Genomic DNA, 16,435 nt, shown 5'->3' on the forward strand with positions numbered 1-16,435 from the left:
GAGTTTTTGGAAAAATTCCATGTACGCAGTTATATATATATATTTTTGGGTGTTTGGTCGAGCTCTTTCTCCTATTTGTGGTGTGCGTCTTGATGTTGTTCTACAAATGGACCTACATTTTTAAGTCAACTCTGAATGCGAGATATTTTTTAGGGAAGCTTTTTCATGGCAGAAATACACTCGGAGGCTTACTATTGCCTGCCGAAGGGCGACCGCTATTCGAAAACACCTTTTCATCATTTTCTCATTTTATTTCGAGTTTACGTCTTCCGAATGATAGTCACCCAAAAGCTCACTCGGCTACGGCTCCCGCAGTTTTATTGCCCACTGAATTTTGGAAATCTAATTTCAAGTGGCTCAAAAATCGGGAGGATTTTTCCAATTTTTTTTGCCGGCGATCTAGTGCATTTTTTCCAAATAACGAACGGTTAAAAGTTTGTTCATACGGACGGAAACATTTAACGCCGTCAGCAAAAAAGAAATTTGTCAAAAATCAAGGTGATTTTTGGGCCACTTTCTGGCACGAAATCCAATGGATTATAAAACTTTGCACCAGAAATTTTTGTAAAATTTGTAATTATAGAGTCTCAAAGCTTGATAAAAGTTTATTGATTTATTTTCAATTTTCACAAAGTTTTAAACTTGAATTTATAGGGGTTTTGCAGGAAAATAAACTACATTTTCATATAAAAATTGAATCAGAAAAAAATAAATTGTCAAAACTGTTAATCGTTCTAGTGCTATAGTTATTTAACGTAGTGTATTTATAATATTCCTTCGTAGCAATGTAATTTTAAGTACCGAAACCACTTATATTTACATAAAAAAGTAAAAGTTTAATAAACTAATAATTTAGTTACAAAAAAAAAAAACGATTTCCCCTTTTTAAAAATACTGTATCAGCATTAGTTTTGCTGCAATTTGCGTATATTCTTCATAAGTATTTTTCTTAACTTACTAAACTCAATCAAATATTGGCAAACAAGCTAAAAAAAATCGCCGCCAAGCTCTACCTTACTAAAAATCACCAATCGTGAGCAAGCAATAAAATTATGAATGCATTGTAGGTATTACACAATTTCTATCATTATAAATATGTTAATGGATTATGCGAAACGTTTGATGACCTCCATCCACGCAATAATCTATTAAGAAAATCGATAAAAACCCGAAAAAAAAGAATAAAAAAAGGAAATACTATTAACCTTATTATGAAGCTATTATTGGCAACAAATTACTACTGGCAGCAACAATGAAGTAACAAAGTCTGTCGTGATCGGCGTATGCAAGCGAGAGCAAAAGAGCTCACGACTAGACATTTCTTCTTCCTCTGAAAATGAAATGAAAAGTAAGAAAGTAGGTGGTACGGAATTAAGAAAAAGGCAGAAAAATGGCTTGAGGCAATAAACGCCGCCACACTCAACATTCACGCCAGAGGCATTGTGGTTAGGCTTGCGCATTGGCGTGTCGGCAGCAGCGTAGTGAGCTGGAGAGACGTACAACGCGTGAGCGGATGGATGGTTGAATGGCTGAGTGGCAGTTGCTTGTGCTCAAAACCGCTTTGGTTGTTATGTCACAGTTATGTGCGCGCGGATGTTTTACTTATTTTTATTTTTGTAATTTTTTATTCGTTTTTTTCTTTTTTGGTTATTTTTTATTTTAGTGCGGTTAGTTTTTTCCTCTCACAACATTGTTGTGGCCCCTTTTCATATTGTCGTTTACACTTTCATTTACTTTACATATTTTATTTTATTTATAAAATTGCTTTTTTTTTGCAGCCTCATCCATTCACGCTATTGCTCACTGTCAGCTGCTGCAAATCACACAACAATAAATATTATGAATGGTAAATTCCAAGCAGCGTAATGACTTGGCAGCGGAGAGTAAAAATACTTTTGCAAGACAATTCAATGATGCTGGCAAGTCTTTTGTACTGCTGCTGATGGCGTTGACACCGATGTGCCCGATGTGCCCGATGTGCCAATATTTCGATCGACCAAAGTGGGTTGAGCGAAATTACCCGTAATGTGTATTGCAACAGTGGAGCGACTTCAAAAAAAAAATTGTTGCGTTTCCTAAAAAAATATATATATTGCAGAGAGCATTGTTGTTTAAAAGCGATTGTAAGTAACAACAGCTCTTAAACATGTCGCTCTTTGTGCAGCTACTGTTATCCGCTTTTGCCTTTTATCTACATGCAGCTTGCCGGCTATTTACTGGAAAAAGTCACGCTTTGGTGTTAAAATTTCTGCTTACGGTCATGAGGTGGGAAGCTTTAGAGCATCTCGAAATTTATTTTGAAAATTTAAAATTTTCGATATTTTATTATTTAGTGCCTTTAGTAAAACATCACTGCCTAATGATGATTTATGCCAGTAGAATGGGTTCGCCAATAAACGAGGATGGCTGCAGACGCCGTGACTACGAAGAGTATTGAAAGACTTGAATAATTCAATTGCCAAAGCACTGCTCTGTTGAGGATGAGAAGGCTATTCTTTCGTCACTACTTAATTGACTTGTAGAGTAAGATAAAAAACCTTGCTCAAAATCGGCAAAATCGATCTACGATCAAATTCATTTGAATTGCGCTCTCCTTCGTCAAGTGATGGACCTGAATATTTAAGGTTTATCAAAATTAAAATCGATGTATTGGGTTAGGGAATAAGTTCATAGCGTTTTAATCGCTCTTCGATAGAACTCTTTCTGCTCCACAAAACTAAATATGTTAATTGTATTTTTGAGTTATTTAATTTTTTATTAGTTTTGAGGCTTAGAAATGGAATACCCAGGAGGCAAAAATCAACATTTTCGACACCTCCTCTTCTTTGCTTTTCATTGAGGTCAAAAAGCTGCTGAAGCAGCCAGAGACATTTACAATGTATGTGGAGAAGATGTCATATACAAATCTACTGCACGAAAAAACTTTGCAAAGTTCAGAGATGGCGACTTTGACGTCGATGACACGTTCCGTAGCAGAAGGCCTTCTGAATTCGATTAAGAACGTCTCAAATCAGTCGTGAATTGGCGGAAAAAATTAACTGCGATCATAAAACGATTTTCAATCACCTTCGTTCAACGGAATTTACCGATAAATTAGGCGTCTGGGTGCCTCACGAGGTCAATCAAAAAAGCAAACAAAGTCGCCTTCAAATTGCTTCTCAGCATCTCCCCCGCCATCGAACAACACGCGGTCATTAACAGCGCTTTTTGTACCGAATCATGACGGGAGATGAGAACTAGTGCCTATATATCAAATATGAGGAAAAGAACAGCTACACCGCGTGAAAGAGGCTTTTCGAGTGAAAAGACCTGATTGACATGGTCAAACCATACTCCTGCACGACAACGCCAGGCCCCTTGTCGCATAAGTCGTCAAAGCTGCACTCCAAGAGGCCGAATGGGATGCCTTTCAGCATCCGCCGTATTCTACGGACCTTGCACCGACCTAGTACCATCATCTCCGCTCCCTGTCAAACCGTATGAAGGGCTTTACTTTCGATAACAAAGAGGTCCTAAAAAACTGTCTCAACAACTTATTTGACAGCAGACCAAGCGATTTTTGGCGGAACGGCATCAACAAATTGGTCGAGAGGTGGGAAGAGGTTGTAAACAGCAACGGCAAATATATAATTGATTGGCTTATTGATTTAATTATGGTTTTTTGTCTAAATAAAAGTCTTCTGTAGAACGCTACGAACTTATTCCCTACCTCAATTTGTAAGAGTGCAGAAACGCTAAGCCAGCCTTAAAAATGGTATCAAAAAGTGCCTTAGTGTGTCTCGGCACTGTACAAAACAACCTTAAGTAACTAATCTAAACTACTAACTACTACTGGCTTTGATTTTCTAAATATTTTGTGCAAACGGTTACGCGCACATAAAATAAATTTTTTCTAGAAGACATTTTTTTCATCTTCTTCTTTCTCTTATTTACAAAAATGAATGTTTGTCTGTATGTCATCGATGAACTCAAAAACTACTGTACCGATTATTACAAAAATTGGTATATATGTGTATTTTGCTATGGAGAAGGTTCGTAGAATATGCTCATTGATGCCACTCGCCACCAGGTGGCGCTGCAGAGTAGTAACTTCTGCCACGTTCAACCGATTGTCATAAAAATTACTATGACCATGTACTATGCTTTTGGACAGAGCAAACGATTTGCTGCGAATTGAAATCCGTAGCAACGTGCGCCGGGTACAGCTAGTATGGAATAAAGAGCAAAAAGTCGTCAGCAAAAACACAAAAACAAAAAGGGCTGGCACATCAACATTTTGATCAGTTTTGCCTGTTTTCTTTATTTCTTAAAACCCATGCGATCCTTTAGTCGTTAAAACCTGCAATTAATTCACTAAAATACGTAAATCATGATTTTCTTGAAAGTCAAATGAAATAGTTTAAAACTTAGATGAATATGTGTTGAATTTTACAAAATTTTGTATAAAATTTAAAGATTTGATTGATATAGTTTTGACTGAACTATTAACATTATCTTGTTTTATAAAAATCGTGAAAAAATCCTTAAGCCAAAAAATAATATAAGCATTAAAAAGAAATCACACATCATCTAGTTATTTGAGGAAATTTAAAGTGATCAAAATGAATATTGCTAACACACGTTTTTACTTCTAAGTCTATTTAGCAAAGAGAAGAAATATCTAAACCAACTAGAACAGCAACATAAAGAATATTCTAAAAAAAACATTATTTAAATAATTTTACAATTTCGTCGTACGTCAAATGAACTAAGCCCAAAATAATGGTTTTACCAAAGTATGAATTTTTCTAATCCAACCTCAAACCGAAAATCTCCAAACGCATACTAATTAAATACAAACGTTTTCTACTTTTCATCTTCATCATATAATGCCCATAGAATTTTAAAAAGTATTTTTTTATTTATTACGAGTATAACATTCTGCTGTTTTATAGCCGGCCAAAGTCTGAGCGGCTAGCATATAAAAATTTAAGCATTTCGGCAATTTATTATTGGGAGTAGGTATATGTGCAGCGCACCGAAATTATATAAGTAATATGTACATATTTATAAACATATATATATATATTTCCCATATACCATACATACATACAGTCGTACTTTGTGCGTTGTAAAATTGACTGTTTAAACCGACATTCGTTTTAGAGCACACAATAATTGCTCTTAAATCTCGATTGTGACGACGAACATTTTTAAAAATTTTGTTCGCAAAATCGTGTTTATCGGCGCTTATGAGTGGAGTGGTTCGTAAATTATGTAACAGGCTCGTTTTATTTTTTATTTTTTTTGTTTTTGTGATCGCTAGTCACATTTTGTAGAAGGTAACTCATTTAGAATTACATTATGCTGTTTTAGCTAAATATTTGAATTCCAGATTTATATTCATATTTGATTACGTAGACAGAATTGTAGGCCAAGTAAAGTATATTCTTTTGATGAAGTTAGAACTTGCTTAATCTGATAGTGCCCTCATAGTGACATGAAATGGAATGAAGCGTGCTGTGCCTGCTTCAAATTAAAGCTACCTTAGTACTAACACAACTGCTACTTAAGGCTGCACACTAGGGCGGGTCGGTTTAAAAATCGCTCATTGCTCTGTGTAAATCGTATTCTAGGGATCAAAATAAGAAACTTTACGAAGGAAAACGAATTCTGATGTCCCCCAATTTGGGTCGAACGAAAAATCCCACTTTGACCCATTTAGAGTGCTCCAATCGAGTCCAAATGTATGACCGACCCCCACTAACTTTGGACGGCCGATCCACCCATGCCAGTGGCACACCCCCTGGAACTCCCCTGGGGGGGTTCCCCATACAATCATTTCAAAATATCACCATTTTTGGCCTTTACATGAGAAAAGAAACTAAAAAGTTCGACCCAAATTGGGGGACATCAGAATTCGTTTTAGAGGTATGGTTCCTTCGGCAAAGTTTGTTATTTTGATCCCTAGAATATGATTCTCACAGAGCAATGGGCGATTTTTTTGCGTCCCCAAAAATCGACCCGGCCTACTGCACACACAGCCAGCGACAAAACGATAGCACCTCAAAATTTTGTCCACTTTTTACCATTTTTCCCCAATTTTTAAATATTGATTTTTTTTCTTAAAGCTATAACTAAATATATAATAAAAATCACAAAAATGCAAATTTCCAACTTTAAAAATTCCGTTGAATTTACTTTTCGCCATGACAAATATAGTTGAATAATGTTCTTTGAAAAATTTGTACGAAATATTGTTCCCATTTCTTAATGAATATGCTATATGTAGTACCTACCTATATACCAGAACTTGGTTCTTCTTGCTATTATTATTATATTATAAAAAGATACGAAAAATAGATGAACTTTTCTCCTAAGAAATAAAGTATACGCAATGGATACCTCTGTTTGCAATTTCTCTTTGAAATTTTAAAGCCCTGTAAGAAACTAAATTGACAAGAAAATGAAAAACTGATTATGCAGCACTACTACATAAGATGTGCAGTTACACGTGGATACAAAATTTTTCCTAGTTAAGAACAAAATTTTGATTTTTGTCGCATGATATAATTTACGACAATTCTTGTAAAATTACTGAGCCTAATCTGACATACACTTCCTTCTTCTTGATTGGTGCGCTAGTGGGTTCTTTCTCGCGCTAACCTGCGTTCGTTGGAGACACCAACAGAACCCAAATACTTCTCCACCTGATCTCTCAAACACAAAAGAGACCTTTTCTCATCTACTACTGCCAGCTGGTATCGCATCGAATACTTTCAGAGCCGGGGCTTTTGCATCCATTTGCATCACACAACCTAGTCAGCGGATCTTTATTTGTTACACTATGCTATGCAATCGTAAAGCTCGTACAGCTCATTGCTCCATCACCTGCAATACTCCGTCACTAAAATGTAAAGCTTCCAAAAAAGTTGCAGAGAATCTTTCTCTCAAGTACTTGAAGATACCCTTCATCGTGATACAAAGAGATTGGCTTGATTAGAGATTTATCTCTAAAGTACTAGTTGCGTTCGTCGGGAGATGATTTTAATACTCAATCGCCTACTTAGGCCAAAGCAGTACTTACTGACAAGAGAGATTTTCCATTGGATTTCAAGGCTGACATTTTTAACCACTTTGGCTTTTGGTTCGTATACTTTTTACAACCTTTATTTATTCTTCGGAATATATATAACCCTCTTCAAAGTAATCCTGACAAAATGAACTTATGCGAACTTGTTTCTCCAATTCCTGTAACAGCTCTTATGTCAGATTATCGTGACGCTCTTCAGCATACGCAACAATTTATGTTGAATATCTTCTATGGACCCACAACTACCTATATCGCTGGAGAAATTCCTCTAGTTTATTGAAGCCAAAGTTAGATAGTGCGAGCTAAATACATTAGCCGAATACGGGATGAGTTTACTTAAGAAGAATTGATGCGCCATAAATCCGATATTTTTTCTCCAATATCAAACGGCTCACAACACCCAGACAATGCAACGGCAATTCTGCCAACCCACCAAAATATGTGTCAGAATTTGTGTAAGAGCAAAGTTTAATTGAAAATTAGTTATTAATTGTAACACATCAGCATTTCAGTGGATAAGGTGACTTGAGATGGAAAAGTACTGCGTAGCGCAGGTATATATTATCATAAAGAACTCTACTCTTATTTGAATCTCGAGAAAAAAAATATTGCTAACTACGGAACTCTATTTTCCATGAATCATTTATTAACTTAAAAATGAGAAAATATACTTATAATAACCTGATTGAGATGACAGGTTGACAGATTCAATATAGGTGCGATAACCAACAAAGATCACAAAGCAAATTGCAACAAAAGAAAAAACAACAAAAGTGGAATGCGTAAAAATGCATTGTTACAAACACAAAAGCTAATTGGAAACTTTGAACATCGCATTCGTGCGCTGTAGCTAATTGGCTGCTTAGAAGGGTGCTGAGTGGAGAAAAAACTGTGAGCTGATTTGACATTTGCGACTAACTGACTGACAATTGTTGCACTTGAATATTTTACAGCTCGCAAATATTAACTTATCTACTTAGCTAATTAAACAAAGAATGTAATAAAAGCTAAAACAAAAACAAAACCAAAATCATAAACTGACAGGAAATCTATGAATCATAATAGGTCTAGTTATAAGTTCGTGCGGTTTTACAACAGATGGCGTAACTTGATTATTATTCCATCGATCCACATTTCCAAACATTCATTGGAGAGCTACTGTCGTAAGGCACAAACGTCAGTATAAGTTTTTTATTTGAAGCGTAAACAACAATATTTTTACCACACTTGAAAATGTCGAATTTCGTGCCAAATAATGTGTTTTTGCGGGGAATTCTTCTTCATTATTTTAATATGAAGAAAAAAGCAGCCGAAAGTCATCGTATCTTGGTGGAAGTTTATGGTGAGCATGCTCTATCTGAGCGAACGTGCCAGAAGTGGTTTGCACGCTTTAAAAGTGGTGATTTTGGCTTGGAAGACGAAGAACGCGAGGGTGCGCCGCCAAAGTTCATGGATACCGAATTGGAGGAATTGCTCGATCAAGATCCGGCTCAAACGCAAGAAGAGGTTGCAAAAACTTTGGGAGTTGATCAATCAACCATTTCCAAACGTTTAAAAGCCATGGGAATGATCCGAAAGGTAGGCCATTGGGTGCCGTATGAATTGAAGCCAAGAGACGTTGAACGCCGTTTTATGGCATGCGAACAACTGCTTCAACGGCACAAAAGAAAGGGTTTTTTGCATCGAATTGTGACTGGCGATGAAAAGTGGGTCCATTACGACAATCCAAAACGTCGGGCAACGTATGGATACCCTGGCCATGCTTCAACATCGACGTCGGCGCAGAATATTCATGGCCTGAAGGTTATGCTGTGTATCTGGTGGGACCAGCTGGGTGTTGTGTATTATGAGCTACTGAAACCGAATGAAACGATTACGGGGGATGTCTACCGACGACAATTGATGCGTTTGAGCCGAGCACTGCGAGAAAAACGGCCGCAATACGCCGATAGACACGACAAAGTTATTTTGCAACATGACAATGCTCGGCCACATGTTGCACAAGTGGTCAAAACATACTTAGAAACGCTCAAATGGGATGTCCTACCCCACCCGCCGTATAGTCCAGACCTTGCGCCATCCGATTACTATCTCTTCCGATCGATGCAACATGGCCTGGCTGACCAGCACTTCCGTAATTACGATGAAGTCAAAAAATGGATCGATTCGTGGATTGCGGCAAAACCGACCGAATTTTTCACAAAGGGAATCCGTGAATTGCCAGAAAGATGGGAAAAAGTAGTAGTAAGCGATGGACAATATTTTGAATATTAAATTTGTAACCATTTTACGTCAATAAAGTTTCAAATTTCGAAAAAAAACCGCACGAACTTATTCATAGTCCTATTAGTTTTTTATGTGAATATGTACTTACATTTTCAGGCAATTTCCCATGCAGAATTATGGGATAGAAAACGAGAAATAGGAAAGCGGACCACAATTTTTTTCTTTTACAATCACAATATTAACTCATTTTTCATAACGGAAAACACGGAAATAATCGCTTAGGAAAAACGTGTGATAAAATTGTAGCATTTAGAAAAAATTATAGCGGAATTAAAGTGAAATGAAAATTTATTGACTTTATGAATAGTATTAGCTACAAATTTCCTCAAAATAAAGCTAGATAGCTATAACACTAGGCCAAGTTACTATTGGCTGACTATTGGCAAGTTTCAACAATTTATTTATTTTTTGTTTAGTTTTTAGAATTTTCCGATAAAAATAAAGTTTATTATGCTACAAAAACCATATAAATTTAAATTCAAACAGTGTGAAGATTTAAAGAACAATTTTTCATCAAAATTTCACATTTTTCAATCAGAATTTTTGAAAAAATTTTGTGTACGCCGTTTTATAGCCCCATAAATCTTGGCTATATATTTTTTATTCCGAAAATGCTTGTTAAATTTTAAGAGCCGATGTTGAATGTAAACCACACCTAAACGTCAAGTTGTCTTCTGCATTTCATTCGACATTTTTCAATTTCAGATTAACTCAATTTGAATCATGGAAAGATACACAATCGAGCAACGCGTTAAAGTTATTCAGGCTTATTATGAAAACGGGCTTATTATGGCAACAGTGAATGACCAATTTTCGAAGAAAATCATCTTCAGTGATGAGGCACATTTTCACCTCAGTGGATTCGTCGATAAGCAGAATTGCCGCATTTGGGCGAATGATAATCCAAGAGTGATTGCCGAAAAACCAATGCACGCACAAAGAGTGACTGCTTGGTGCGGTTTATGGGCCGTACGTATTTTTCCAAAATGAGTCTGGTCAGGCAGTTACTGTGAACAGTGTTCGCTATCGTGAGATGATAACGAACTTTTTATGGCCCGAATCGGCAGATATGGATGTGGACGATATGTGGTTTCAACAAAACGGTGCCACTTCTCACACAGCTAAAGAAACAATGGCTCTTTCGACTTGTTCTTTGATGGCCAAATAATCTCACGTCGCGGCAATGTCAATTGGCCGCCAAGATCATGTGATTTGACACCGTTGGACTTCTTTCTTTGGGGTTATTTGAAAGAAAAGGTGTACGCCGTTAAGCCAGCAACAATTCAATAGCTAAAGGATGAGATAATTTAGCACATTAACGGCATAGAATCTCATGCGTCATCGAAAATTTGGACCATCGGATGGAGGTGTGCCGACGAGGCTGCGGCGGCTATTTGGCCTATATTTTGTTTAATACGTAATTGAGTCATAAAAATATTATCATAATAAAGAGAAATGACAATAATTTTTTAAGAAATTGTATTTGATTCAAAATCAACACCGGCCTCTAAAGCTTAACCACCCTTTATAAGTGGCTCAAGAATCACGTTGATTTTTTACAATTTTTTTGCTGGATATCTTGTGCATTTTCTCTATATAACAAATGAACCATATTTTTTATATATGGAGAAAATGCGCTTTGTCATCCGGCAAAAAAGTGATTAAAAATCAACAAAACTTTTTAGCCACTTAAACATGCATTTAGTTATTTGAAAATTCAAGTGACTGCAATACTGCGTACGCACATTTTTTTTAATTTTGCCCAAAGTGTTTGAAATTTTAATGAAAACATGCGGAATTTTTATAAGTTTTGCGCAAAGTCTGATGTGCATGATTGTTGTTGTAAAGTGCATTTACAAAAATGTGTGATAAAAACCAAAAGAAAAGTAGTCAACCCTGTTTAAAATATTGTGGTACTACAGTTTTTTATGCGACCTACAAAACAAAATTTGTAGAGTGTCGTGAGAAGTCGATAAACGATTTCTGGCTGCACTCACAACGCGCGAAATGCCACTTCGAAACTGTATTGAGAGATCTCGAATTATATGTAGTGTTCTTGACTTCTCAGTATTGAAGAATATTTATTTTTCTTTAATTTTGAACTTAGCTTTTCGCTGTTCATAGGTTCTAGGTAAATACGCTGCTTGTGTCCCCGAGCCCATATGTTAAGCTTGGCATAAGATAGCTTTATAAGTAAAATGTGCAAGCGCGGACAATGGCTACTCCCAGCACATAAAGACAATATTCAAACTTGCTAAAAAGGCTTGTATTTTTGTGCTAATTTTATTTACGGCATTTTATTGAAGAAAAACATATCATTATTGTATAATTTGGCATCTTTGACACCGCCTGCATTCATCTCTAAAGTCACCTTATCAAACCTTGACCTTGGGAATTTTTGAAATTCGGCAAAATCTATGTAGGCTTCCTTTACATAATACATTTTGCTTGAGGGGGCAGCCTGCTTTAGAGGCTTCAAAAAATCGATTTTTGTTTTTTTGCATAAATGTCTTCCCAAACTATCCAAGAATGTGTCCTTAAAATTTCAGAAGCAAATTCAAAATATTTTCGAAGTTACAGAAGAAATTGTGAGCAAGCGTCGAGCAGGTATACGAGCAGCCGGATCGCTCGAAGTGCAATTTCTCGGTTTTTTATTTTTACGATTTTTCCTAATTGGCGGGAAAGATAGGGAAAAAGTTAAACGTTCTATAGAAACGAGATAACATTGATTGCATTCGGAACTAAATTCTCTTCTAGTTGAACCTAAAGAACCTTAAGAAAGTTATGATTAACTCACTTTTTAAACAATCTAAAGTGAATTTGTTTTTCCAAAAAAATGTAGTTGCTTTTTTTTAATTAGCGAAAAATTGTTTTTGTTTTTTTTTTTTGTTTAATTTCCTTGGTTTAACTAGAAGCTATACTAAACTAAAATAAACATTTTTTTGGGTTTTTGGATTCAGATGAAAATTGCGACCTGCACCTTTCCCGCCGCACGACACATGCACACTCGAGGCGCCTCGGCAAAATGCTTGCACCAGGCATAATATGGCATATATTTCAATGAAAAAATTTGAGAAGACTGTTGAAATATATAGCAATAAAACCTGAAAGTTTCGTTTCAATCGAATATTTATTTCCTTCCCAAAAAAATCCACGAAAAAATCGATTGTTTGAAGCCTCTAAAGCAGGCTTCGCCTTAAGGTACAGCTGTCGTTTGGTACTTTATTAAATTGGGTTAGATAGTTGGCTTCAATAAGGAGGAGCCTCACTTGGATGTGTTGTGGTAGTAGTGGTGTTAGAAGTAGTATGGGGTGAAAGGAGAGGAAGGAGTAAAGGAAACATTTGAATGATGACAAGATATAATTGGCCCATACACACTTTTTGGGTGTTCGGCCGTGCTCTTCCTCCTATTTGTGGCATGCGTCTTGATGTTGTTCCACAAATAGAGTGACTTACAGTTTTTGAACCGGCTCCGAACGGCAGATATTTTATTTTAATTTTTATGAAGAGCTTTTTCATGGCAGAAATACACTCGTAGGTTTGCCCTTGCCTGCGGACGCTGTTAAAAAAAACGTTTTCTTCATTTTGGTGTTTCACGAAGATTTTAACCTAAGTTCCCCGAATGGAAGTCACGCATCATCCCGTTTTTTTCATCATTCGGCTACGGCGACCGCCAGAGAAACGCTGCATGCTTATGATAAAACTCAGGCGACAAATATCCAAACTTTTTATCGGCACAGGTGTAGCTAAAAAAATGAGAGTCAGGATGACTGTTTCTTAGCCTTGTGAAAGCATGACAGGTGAGTAGTAGGAGCTAAGAGAGTTGGTCCTCATTTTCTACACAACAATATATATATTTCTAGTCATTTTTCTAATCACCTACTCTGTCAGAAATCAAATATATTACCGCAACCAATGCAAGACAAATGTGTTGTCGAAGCCCTATGCTCGCGAGAGGAGTGAGCAAGGAAAAATTAATATACATTTTTCAAAAATATTTAACATACTCTGATAACTTTTACTACTTTAGTTTGATTGTAGCAGATAATATTTTCTCCTTTGAAGTTGATTTGAAACTAAAGAGAGGTTGATCATATGATTTCATCATATGTTCTGAATTTATTAAATTATTAACGTTCGAGAATCGATCAATCTATTAGAATTGTTTCTAATAGCCGATATTTAATCACCTAATCAGTGTAAAAACTATAATTTTATGAAAAAACTAAAATTTTGCGAAGAAATTGTTTCTTTAATTCACACATACATATTTGAGACTTGTTAACTAGACAGCTTAAGTGTACAAACATCATTTTATCACCTAAAATCAATTTTTTGTTTAGTTAAAAATCAAATTTGATTATTTTTGCAGAGATAAAACGACTAATCTGATTTTTTCCAGGGCGTAATGCAATTGAGTACATAAAAATGGTACTAAAATATATCGGGCGGTTTTCTGAAAATTTATTGCATACAAATCTGATTAAAAAAAAACCATTTGCGCGGAAAATTGCGCAAGCTGTTAGCTTTGATGCAATGCCATAATTACCCCCCTTGCGTTAAAAACTTGTGTTTTCTAAAGTAACTAAAAACTCTATGTATACTAAATGCTTTGCTCAAAATCTTGGCGTTCCTTGGTGTCTCTGATTTATTTGTGAGGAAACAAAAGCTGCGCAAGAAATGGTTTAAAATAAAGCAAATGCTTTTTTTAATGGATATGTGAATCAATGCAGTAAAACTGGATATGGATTGAGTTTATGCCAAAATCTTTGCAAACTATAATGGAAGGAGTTTATAATCAATCAAAGTGTTTTTTGAGTGACCATAAAATATGCTCCAATTATGTCGGAGATGTATTAAATTCATATCGAACCCTATAAAAATTGTTGCTATAAACGTACAGGTATAAATTCAATGGACAATCAATTTTAAATGCTTATTCCTCCTTTCTGGATGTTTGGCAAAAGTTTAACATTTATGACAAAAAAAAAAGTGAGGTAAGTACAATTCAATAAAAGTTACGAGCAATCAGTTTTAAATGTGTGCTTCCTATTTCTAACTGTTTGCTCAAATATAGCTTTTTTAATTTTTTTGATCATTTTTCTCATTTTATAGCTTGTTTTTTGCCATTTCATGCAGTACCCCAACAATTAATAATTTCGTATATGCAAAGAAAAAGGAAGTTCATTGAGCGGAAATTTGTAAGTTTACAAAATGGAAAATGAAAATTAATACATAAGCATATCCAAAAACACTTAAAAGCACCCATAGCCGCACTTATATTTATTATTATTTTTACGCCAATTCCTCAATTTCGTCTTGCCAAACATATTCATGTGGATGTATTGGTGTGTTTATGAAAAATTTTAAAATTTTGAGAGCAAGTATTAACAGCTCTTGCATTTAATGAACACAAAACTACACATAAGCACTTGATTGCAAGATCGTTGTAAATTTTTTTTTGAATTTGGCACTTTGCTTCTGTTCGTGGTATTGATTGCCCCCATGCGGGATAGCCATTGGCGTCGTATTTTTTTGGGTTTATTTCTTTAGTAGCAAAGTTGGCTGCAACTGCCGATCATGGTCAAAAATATTTAATGAAAAAACCAAAACAAAAAAATAAGGGAAAAACACCAAATTTTACAAAAAATGGTATGCCAAATAATGCATACAAAATGAAAAAAAAAAAAATCAGAAACACAGTAAAATTTTACTTAAAAATACTTATGATATAATAAACACTCGAGTACACGAGAACAAAAAAAAAAGCCAAAAAATATGCCGATGAATATTGATTTATGTATGTAAATATGCATCATTTGGTATGAAGTAATATTTTTTCAATGAAATCGAATGTTAAACAAATAGAAAATTTCAAACACGTACAATTTTAGCGTTAAACGCTTTGGCTGGCCGTTCTATAGCGAAATTCGACAACGATTCCAAATTTGAAAAGTAACTGCAAAATATCCTCTCAGCAACAGGTGCTATGCACGTACGTGTGGCTACAATTGTTGCTATTTTTGTATGGTATGTTTTTGTTTTTGTTTTTTCTTTTCCAGCACGCTTTAACGATTTTCATAAACGCGTGCAATACAATCTTTTGCTTCTAGTATTTACTCATTGATTTTTTGTGATTGTATGTATTTTGTAAGCGATTATTTCAATGACTTAGGTAAAAGCGACTCGAAAGCGACGACGACAAATAAGCGAAGGCGCGTCTTAATTCCGTGTCTTGGCAGTTAGGCTTGCAATTGATTACTAACGTATTTTTATCACACGGCAGCTGAATAAAGCTCAAAACGTCATACAGCCATAAGCCAACGACGAAGTGGCGCGCCGCTGTCGAAACAGCTCACGAAAAGGCGTTGAGACCGGTGCCTGAAAGATGGTGGCAGCGCTGGTGCTAAGCTGGAGGCAGCTGACAACCAAGAAGCTAGCTTTGAGGTAGCCAAACTGAGATCGTAGTTGGAGGCGCTCAGCGCAGACATTTGTGCGCAAACAAAAAAAAAAAATGTGTGCGGTATGAGGATAAAAAGTTAACGCTTGGTAGTTGAAGAGGAAGAGGAGGTGTTTTTTTTCATCATTGTTGTGATTGCCAGTGATAATAATGGGCAAGTGGTTCTCGCTGCAGCACCTTTGATTACTGGTTGAGTTGCTGAGTAGTTGAGAGCAACACCTATTCGTATTCGCACTCATACTTCCACTGCCGCAGTAAATTTGGCAGCGCTTACCTGCATAATTGCCTGAGCAAGACACATACGCGCACACACGAGCGCCTTGCAAAATAATGTGAGCGTATGTGTGTGTTTTTAGAGTGTTACAACTGGAGTCTGCAGCACAGCAACTAATGGAGTTAAAGAGAAATTGTGCTCAAAACCTTGTGAACTTAAGAGATTTGTGGTACTAAAATCGAAGCGCGAAAAATGATTTGCAAACCATTCGTAAAGGTGTTCGTTGAGCGCAGTAAACACACAGCGGAAGGTGTAAATGTGTGTAAGTATGTATTTTATTGCTGTAGACTTTGCACAACTCACTCGTTTTGAAAGCGAAAGTTAGTCGTGCTCAAATCCAGTT

At 35.9% G+C, this 16,435-nt stretch overlaps 1 protein-coding gene across 2 annotated transcripts in view; it reads right to left on the bottom strand.

Moving 5' to 3' along the window:
* LOC128858190 (uncharacterized) overlaps positions 1 to 15,631 on the bottom strand; it is an 83,980-nt gene extending 68,349 nt beyond the window's left edge. The window contains exon 1 of one of the 2 annotated variants that reach the window (XM_054094244.1): positions 15,245 to 15,631. The gene's annotated coding sequence lies outside the window, so the exon portion shown is untranslated. The remainder of the gene's footprint in view (positions 1 to 15,244) is intronic. The other variant, XM_054094245.1, reaches the window with a different exon arrangement.
* Between the last annotated feature and the right edge of the window lie 804 nt (positions 15,632 to 16,435).

Source organism: Anastrepha ludens, chromosome 3, assembly GCF_028408465.1.
Source record: "Anastrepha ludens isolate Willacy chromosome 3, idAnaLude1.1, whole genome shotgun sequence".
NCBI classification, from domain to species: domain Eukaryota; kingdom Metazoa; phylum Arthropoda; class Insecta; order Diptera; family Tephritidae; genus Anastrepha; species Anastrepha ludens.